The sequence below is a fragment of the Bufo gargarizans genome, chromosome 10, assembly GCF_014858855.1.
Source record: "Bufo gargarizans isolate SCDJY-AF-19 chromosome 10, ASM1485885v1, whole genome shotgun sequence".
Taxonomy (NCBI): Eukaryota; Metazoa; Chordata; class Amphibia; order Anura; family Bufonidae; genus Bufo; species Bufo gargarizans.
Window position 1 is genome coordinate 68,295,662 of NC_058089.1, and position 8,434 is coordinate 68,304,095.

At 46.4% G+C, this 8,434-nt stretch overlaps 1 pseudogene; it reads left to right on the forward strand.

Moving 5' to 3' along the window:
* Positions 1-407: 407 nt before the first annotated feature.
* On the forward strand, positions 408-572 carry LOC122921154 (annotated as a pseudogene).
* Positions 573-8,434: the final 7,862 nt, after the last annotated feature.

Sequence of the window (8,434 nt, forward strand, 5' to 3'; positions counted from 1 at the left end):
ATTGGGGAGATTCAGGCCCTCTCCATCAGAGAACCATTCTTGAGGATTCTGGATGACAGAGTCATTCTGAAATTAGACCCATCTTTCTTACCAAAAGTGGTATCACCGTTTCACAGAGAGCAGGAAATAATTCTTCCCTCCTTTTGTACCTCCCCTAAGAATGCGAAAGAAGAAAGGTTCCATTGCCTCGACGTAAGAAGAACCATTCTCGCTTACCTTCAGTTTTGATGCCTTCAGTGTGGATCTACAATTTTCATAGTCATGAAAATAAAGAAAACTCTTTGAATGAGAAGATGTGTCCAAACTTTTGCTCTGTACTGTGTATATATATATATATATATATATTAGAATTTTAGAACAGGGAGAGTGAAAAAGAGCTTGCTGTGTCCACTCGAAGAATGGACCTACTCGCTTCTCAGCCTTTTAGCTAAGATCAAGTGTAGTATCTGTTCTTATCAGCCTACCTTGACGGCTCAGGTGCTTTGGGTACCCCCTACACTTGGCCTAATGGGCATCGTCTGTTAAAATCGGCTTCAGCTCACTGCTGCTATTGGGTGTAGAGCTGTTCCCTTAGTTACGAAAGAGTTCCAGTCTCTGACCGCATCTGGGCCTGTTGCTTGTCGGTCTTGGTGTACAGAGTTAGACAGTACTTACTTGGAACAAACCTGCTGGAAGCCATGTCCCCGACCAGCAAAAACTAGAAGTTTGGCCCAGGATCAGCCAAGAGGAACCCCACCACCACCAGCACTTCAAGCCCCCCCCAGGATGCTAGCACCCTTGATTGCTCATAGCAAGGGGCCCACAGCAAGTAGCAAAGGCAGGATGCATGGATGCAGAATGTTGTGGCCCTGCAGCCTAAGGAAGTGGATGGGAGGAGGCCGCAGATACCCAATGGGATATTTGTCAAGAAGATGCTGATGGATCAGGGGTTCTCCAAAAGCAAAACCTATGGCATCCAGTTTTGGAACTGTACTTTCTACATAACCTTCATAACCATGGAGGTCTGCAGAAGATACTGGACTACGGTGACATTCCAAGGGCCGAATTCACTAAATTCTTATACAACAGCAATGTAAGGAAAGAAGAAAGATGGATAACAGTCATCCATCAGGAACATCTACACCCCTGGGAAAAACATCTCCACATTCCTGAAGCAGTTCTGCTGGTGGTAAGGGAGCCCACCAAGATCCTGAATGAACAAGGCTTCTGGATGGAAATATGGTAACTAGACAGTGTCGTTGACTTTTTCTCTCACCTCTATGATGGCTAATCTCAATCTTTTTTCCATCAATGTGAGGAGTATTAGGGATAGGTTTAGATGCCAGAGGATACTAGCTTTTCTCACCCCTCAAGCTGACGATGTATTCATGTTGCAGGAATGCGCCCTACCCACCGCCAACACCTATAACCAATTCGCCAGTGATCCCATGGGCCTTCGTACTGTTCTGGGGGTGGCGACTGCAAGTTCGCTGGGGTGGCTATCCTCGTCAGGGGGAATGCCTTTGCACTTGACTCTGCGAGAAACTCATCTGCGGTAGACTTCTTGTTGTAGATGGCTCATGGGCAGGTGAACCGGTTAGATTCATCAATGTGTATGCATCCAAAAAGCTTTTCCAGGCCCTAGGACCTCAGCTTGCCACCACCAGGACAGTAGTGATGGGCAGGGATTTCAACTGTTTGATCGAGGCAGAGGGGTGTTGCTCCGGCACCTCGAGAAAGCTCAATGTTGCCTCCCAACTGCTGATCGAGATGGTGACCGAGGCTTCTTTGCGAGACATAGTGGGCTCCATGGGGAACGGCTCTGTAAATTACACATGGAGACGGCCTGTTGGCTCACCTTGCTCTCGGATCGACTTCGTGTTCACCTCTCGGGCAGTCAGGTAGCATGGCCACCTGATGGTACCCTATTCCTTCTCCGATCACAGAGCCATTCACGCCCAGTGTATCCTTGGTAATGGGTCCCCCCTCCTTGATCCTGGAAGTTGATTTGCACCCTGCTGAAACAAGGGGAAATACTGGCGGAAGTCATTGACTTGTAGGAGTATGTTAAACTCTAGTTCCGCTGTTTCTTTCAGGCCAAACGACAACAGGCACGTGAGAGGAAGAGGGTCTTCAGAAAGCTGCAGCAAGAGTTGCAGTCTCTGCAAGACCTTTACCACTGCGGCTGTGACGTGAAGGAGGAGCTGGAGGAAACCAAGAAGAACCTGAAAAGGCACTTTGAGAAGGAATCCAGGGGAATCATCTTTCGTTCTAAGATGGGACACATGGAAAAGGATCAGAGGTGCAAATCATTCTTTTTCAAGAAGCTACACGCAGGTCACATGCCCCTGAATGAGCTGGTGGACAGGATGGGCAACATGCGATCCGGGAAAGAGGACCTGATGGGAGTTGTCACAGACTACTACAGCCACCTCTACTCCCCCAAGACCACCATCCCAGAAGCTGCCGATAAATTCCTGTCAGGTATCACTAACCAACTTGACCCTGTCAGTGCGACGGCTATAGATGTCCCACTAACAGTGGGGGAGCTGCTCTCTACTGCTAGATACTTTAAGTCTCGCAGGACCCCGGGAAGTGATGGCCTTCTAGCGGAGCTCTATGTAGTGCTGGGGGAACGGATCTGTCCGGAACTGCTAGAACTCACTGAGGGAAGGTATGTTCAAGATCCTGTATAAGCGGAAGGAGGAGAGATGTGACCTGAAAAACTGGCGTCCTATCTCTCTCTTGAACGTGGACTATAAGATCCTCGCCAAGGTACTGGCCAACTGGCTGAAGGTCATTGGCAGGATCATCCATCCGGACCAGACCTGCAGTATTCCTGGTAACAGACACTCTTGACCTTGTGAGAGACAGTCCGCTACATCAAAGACCACAGTGTACATGCAGCCCTGGTCAGCCTTGATCAGGAGAAGGCCTTTGATCGAGTCTCTCATGAATTCATGGGCAGAGAACTGCGCAAACTAGTTCTGGGGAAGAGGTTCTGCTAGTTTGTTAACCTTATGTACCTTGATATCCATAGCATGGTGATGGTGAACGGCTGGAAGACTGACCACTCCCGGTTCTCTTTGGGGTCATACAAGGCTTCCCTCTATCACCTCTCCTTTTTGTTTGTGTTATAGAGCAGAGTCTATCAGAGGGATCACCACACCAGGACAAGGACACTACGAGGTCAAGTGCTCGCTGTACATAGATGACGTGACCATCTTCTACACTAACCGGCATTCGGTGACTGCACTCGTCCAGACCTACGAGGAGTTTGGACAAGCTTCACAGGCCAAAGTCAACTGCGGGAAGTCAGAAGCATTTGTCCTGCATAATGAAGTTCTGCCTGTGCTATACAGTAGACCACACAGGCATGGCTCCCTCTTGCCACCATTTCTAGGGCCATCACCAGGACAGTGTTTTGCTTTAGTTAGGGATCCAAAATGGACAGAGTGAAGCGAGCCATCATGTACAAAGGCCCCGTAAAGGTGGGAAGGGCATTCCAGACCTGCACACTTTACTGCAAATCGGCTTTGTTTGTGACAGTGTTCACCGGACTCTGAGAACTGCAAACGGCTCTGCAGGCAAGGCCATGTCTTGCTTCTTTCTCCTGCCCCTATCGAGAGGTCTAGGCTGGGACAAGTGGGACAGCTTCATCCCTTACAACTGGTATGCTCCCTGGTATTAGGGAGATGTCGTCAGGTTTGCCAGGGGACATCAACTGGAGGGCCACAAGCCTGACTTGTGGAAATCATAGAAGATCCACAAACTAGCAGAAGTTGAATGGTGCAGACTGTTCCACCATGTTGCTGAAACGCTGCCTCCTGCTAAGATGGTCCATATCAGGTGGTGGTGCTGGATGTTGTAGCAGGCAGACATTTTTCCACATTTTGGTCATGCTAACCCTCCCTTCGCCCCAGCTGCATTGGCAACTTCTTCGTCCTCCTACTCTACCTTCGCCTTGTACTTCCAATGCTTTCTGCCTCAGGCACTGCCGCCACTACATTTACCCAGTGAGCAGTTAGGGAGAAATAATGTTCCTGTCTGTGCTTACTGGTCCATGTATAGGTGGTTATGTGGACCTTACCTCTGATGGCGTCGCATAGTACACACCTGATTTTTTTCCACCAGTTGTTTGTGCAGGGCAGGGATGGCCCACCTGGAAAAGTAGTGGAGGCTGGGAACCACATATAGTGGGTCAGATGTCGTCATGACGTTTTTAAAACTGTCTGTCTCTGCCAGACGGAATGGCAGCATTTCAAAGGCCAGGATTTTTCACGGTTGGGTAGGGGGGTCTCGTTTTCTTGTTTGAGGGATGGACAGCTGAACGATTCCATGGGACAGTGTTAAGATGCTGGGTGACGGTGGTGGTGGTATTGCTGTGACATCCTCTTTCTGCATTGTGGCAGGGGCCCCTGTTGCTCCAGAGGGGGAGGAATAGGCCGAGACTGCAGCAGAAGAGGGGGAGTTGGAGCCTCAGATCTTTCATGGTTCTTCAGGTGTCTACTTCACTGCAGCTCGTGCTTTGCAGTTAGATGCTGGATCATGCAGGTGGTGCAAACCACCAGTGTCCTGTCATCAGAACAATGCATGAAAAACTGCCACGCCAGGGAACTCCTTCGTACTGGCTTTGTGTGCTATGTTCCTTGGCGCATTGGGAGGCAGCAGGCGTACTGACTGGGGGCTGGCTGCTCTGCTTTTGCACCCTGGTCCCTCTTTTGCTGTGTGGCTGGTGCTGCGTGACCCCACCTCTTCCTCTGAACTGCACACATCACTGGCATGACCTGGATGCCATGTGAGGTCTAGGACCTCATCATCCTCCACATAATCATTCACTCACTCCTCACCCCTGCCCTCCTGGCTGGTCTGCACACTACAGAAAGTCGACGCAGTTGACACCTGTGTTTCGTCATCATCATCAGAGACATACTGCGATGGTCCTCCCACATCCTAATCCTCAAACATAAGTGGTTGGGCATCATTGCACTCAATCTCTTCCACTTCAGGGTAGCTCTTGAATGTCTATGCAGAGGTGACAGCAGAAACAGCTCTCCTTAAATTGCCCTGGAAGGGGAAGGGAGCTGAGAAAACCCTGCCTACCTATGCAGAGCACCCACCCCAAAAGGGGCGACCCCGCCTGGATACCTGTCCCTAGGCCCGAGCAGAATCCCTAGTGCACCCTAGAAAGAAGTTCCCGATGTGCCACGTTTCGTTGCAGTAACTCATCAGGGGATACACTGTCTAGGTTAAATGTAAGATGTCCCGTACTGAAAATACAAGTGATTGGGAGGAATCCCTAAGGTGCCCTATAGTGATAAGGGACTTCAAGGTAATTACAAACTACAGTAGCCTAACTATCAGTGGGTAGTGATGTCGCAAACATAAAATTTTGCGTTCGCGAACGGCGAACGCGGATTTCCGCAAATGTTCGCGAACGTGCAAACCGGGCGAACCGCAATAGACTTCAATAGGAAGGCGAATTTGAAAACCCACAGGGACTCTTTGTGGCCACAATAGTGATTGAAAAGTTGTTTCAAGGGGACTAACACCTGGACTGTGGCATGCCAGAGGGGGATCCATGGCAAAACTCCCATGGAAAATTACATAGTTGACGCAGAGTGTGGTGAGTTGAAATCGCAATGCGATTTATAGAACTTGAATTAATCGCATTGCGATTTCAACTTAGAGCTTCTGCCGACTTCCGTGCTCATGCAGCGTCCTCATCACCATGGGAACGGCTCCATGCTAGAATGTACTGTCGGATTTGAGAAAGTTGTAATCGCAATGCGATTAATGCAGGTTATATTAATCGCATTGCGAATTCAACTTAGAGCTGCTGGGTTCCTAAAGGTTTCATTGCTAGAATATAACGAAGATTGAGAATATAGTGTTATATTCGTCAATTCTAGCAATACAACCATTAGGAACTTAGCTTGCATTCGCTAGCTTGAATTCGCAATGCGATTAATATAACCTGCATTATTCGCATTACGATTACAACTTAGATCTGAGTTCCTAATGGTTGTATTGCTAGAATTGACAATGAATATAGCACTATATTCTCAATCTTCGTTATATTCTATCAATATAACCATTAGGAACCCAGCTCTAAGTTGTAATCGCAATGCTATTAATATAACCTGTATTAATCGCATTGCGATTACATTTTTGTGAAACTGCAGCTTCAGAATTAATCTAAGATGGATGCTGTCCTTGCTTTTTGATAGGCGGTGGGAGGGTCTGGGAGGGAGGGTATGCTAATTGGCTGGAATGTGTCTGCTGACTGTGAGGTACAGGGTCAAAGTTTGCTCAATGATGACGCATAGGAGGCGGACCGAACATCGCATATGTTCGCCCGCAGCGGCGAACGCGAACAAGCTATGTTCGCCGGGAACTATTCGCCGGCGAATAGTTCGGGACATCTCTATCAGTGGGCAGGGCCGCATGACTCCGTGTTAATTCTGTCGCTCGGTGTCCCTCATCACTATAGGGCACCTTAGGGATTTCTCACGATCACTTGCATCCTCAGTGCGGGACATCTTCTTACATTGGTGGTAATCCCTATCTCTTGACTCAAAGTTGGAGTTATCCACTTTTGATACTTAGAATATTCAGAGTTTAGCAATTATGTAAATCAGCCATTGTGTATTCAACTACCTGTGTATTCAGCAACTAACATACAGTTGTGTTCAAAATAATAGCAGTGTGAATAAAAAAGGGAATAAAGCTCAAAAACCTTCTACTAGCTTCTATTTCCATACCCACAAATGCATTGGGAACACTAGACATTCAATTCCAAATCAAAACCCGAAAAGAAATATATCAAATTTGTGTTTTTCCTCTAAAAAAAAAATGAAGAAAAGTGAATATTAGACTTTTCCAAAATATAGCAGCGTTTGTATTCTTCTTTACAAACTCAAACATTCACTATATAAACAGAAAAATGTTTGAAGACTTTGCTTTCCTTTGAATCACCTAACTAATATTTAGTTGTATAACCACTGTTTCTGAGAACTGCTGTACATCTGTGTTGCATGGAGTCAACCAACTTCTGGCACCTGTGAACAGATATTCCAGCCCAGGATGATTGGACTACATTCCACAGTTCTTCTCTATTTCTTGGTTTTGCCTCAGAAACTGCATTTTTAATGTCACCCCACAAGTTTTCTATTGGATTAAGATCCGGGGATTGGGCTGACCACTCCATAACGTCAATCTTGTTGGACTGGAACCAAAATGTTGCACATTTACTGGTGTGTTTGGGGTCTTTGTCTTGTTGGAACACCCATTTCAAGGGCATTTCCTCTTCAGCATAAGGCAGCATGACCTCTTCAAGTATTCTGATGTATTCAAACTGATCCATGATCCCTGGTATGCGATAAATAGGCCCAACACCCTAGTATGAAAAACATTCCCATCTCATGATGCTTGCACCACCATGCTTCACTGTCTTCACAGTGTACTGTGGCTTGAATTCAGTGTTTGGGGGTCATCTGACAAACTGTCTCCGGCCACTAGACCCAAAAAAGAACAATCTTACTTTCATCAGTCCACAATATGTCTCTTTAGGCCAGTAAATGTGCTCTTTGGCAAATTGTAACCATGTTTTTTTTTCAACAGTGGGACTTTGCAGGGGCTTCTTGCAGATAGCTTGGCTTCACATAAGTGTCTTCTAATTGTAACAGTGTCCTTGCCATATGGGCTATTCTTCTATCCATTCGAATGGTAGTTTTTCACTTTCTTTCACGTCTTTCAGGTTTTGGTTGCCATTTTAAAGCATTTGCGATCACTTTAACTGAGCAACCTATCATTTTCTGCACTTCTTTATGTTTTCCCCTCTCCAGTCAACTTTTGAATCAAGGTACTCTGTTCTTCTGAACCATGTCTGGAACAACCCATTATCCTCAAAATTTCAGAGAGAAATGGACTGTAACCAGCATGTACAACATTTGCTGCCTTCCTTCCTTAAATAAGGGGAATAATTGCCACCTGTTTTTCAAAGAATGAATGACCTCACTCATTGATCTCCACACTGCTATTATATATTTTTTTTTATTCCAATACATTTTTATTGTCAAAGATGTATATCAGACGCATATCGTTAATTTGTGGACGCAGCCACTCAGCATACAGTATATACGATACACAAGACAACAATATATAGTGGTCACAGCCACTGATTAAAGAACATTGACCAATTTTGTATATTAAAGAAGTTCTACGGCACCCGCCCGGGTGCTGCCAACGTAGAACCGCGACAATCAAGAAATAATAATAAGAAGAACAAAGACAAGAAACATAAACAGGGGAGAATAAAAATAAAAGGGAATCCCAATGGAATAAGGAAGTAGGTAAATCGGTGGGCCCCAGTGTTATAACTGCTGGAAAACTAAACCAGCTTGTAGAGCCAGCTTGGAGTCAAGACGGTAGATTTCGGTTAGCTAGGCATAGG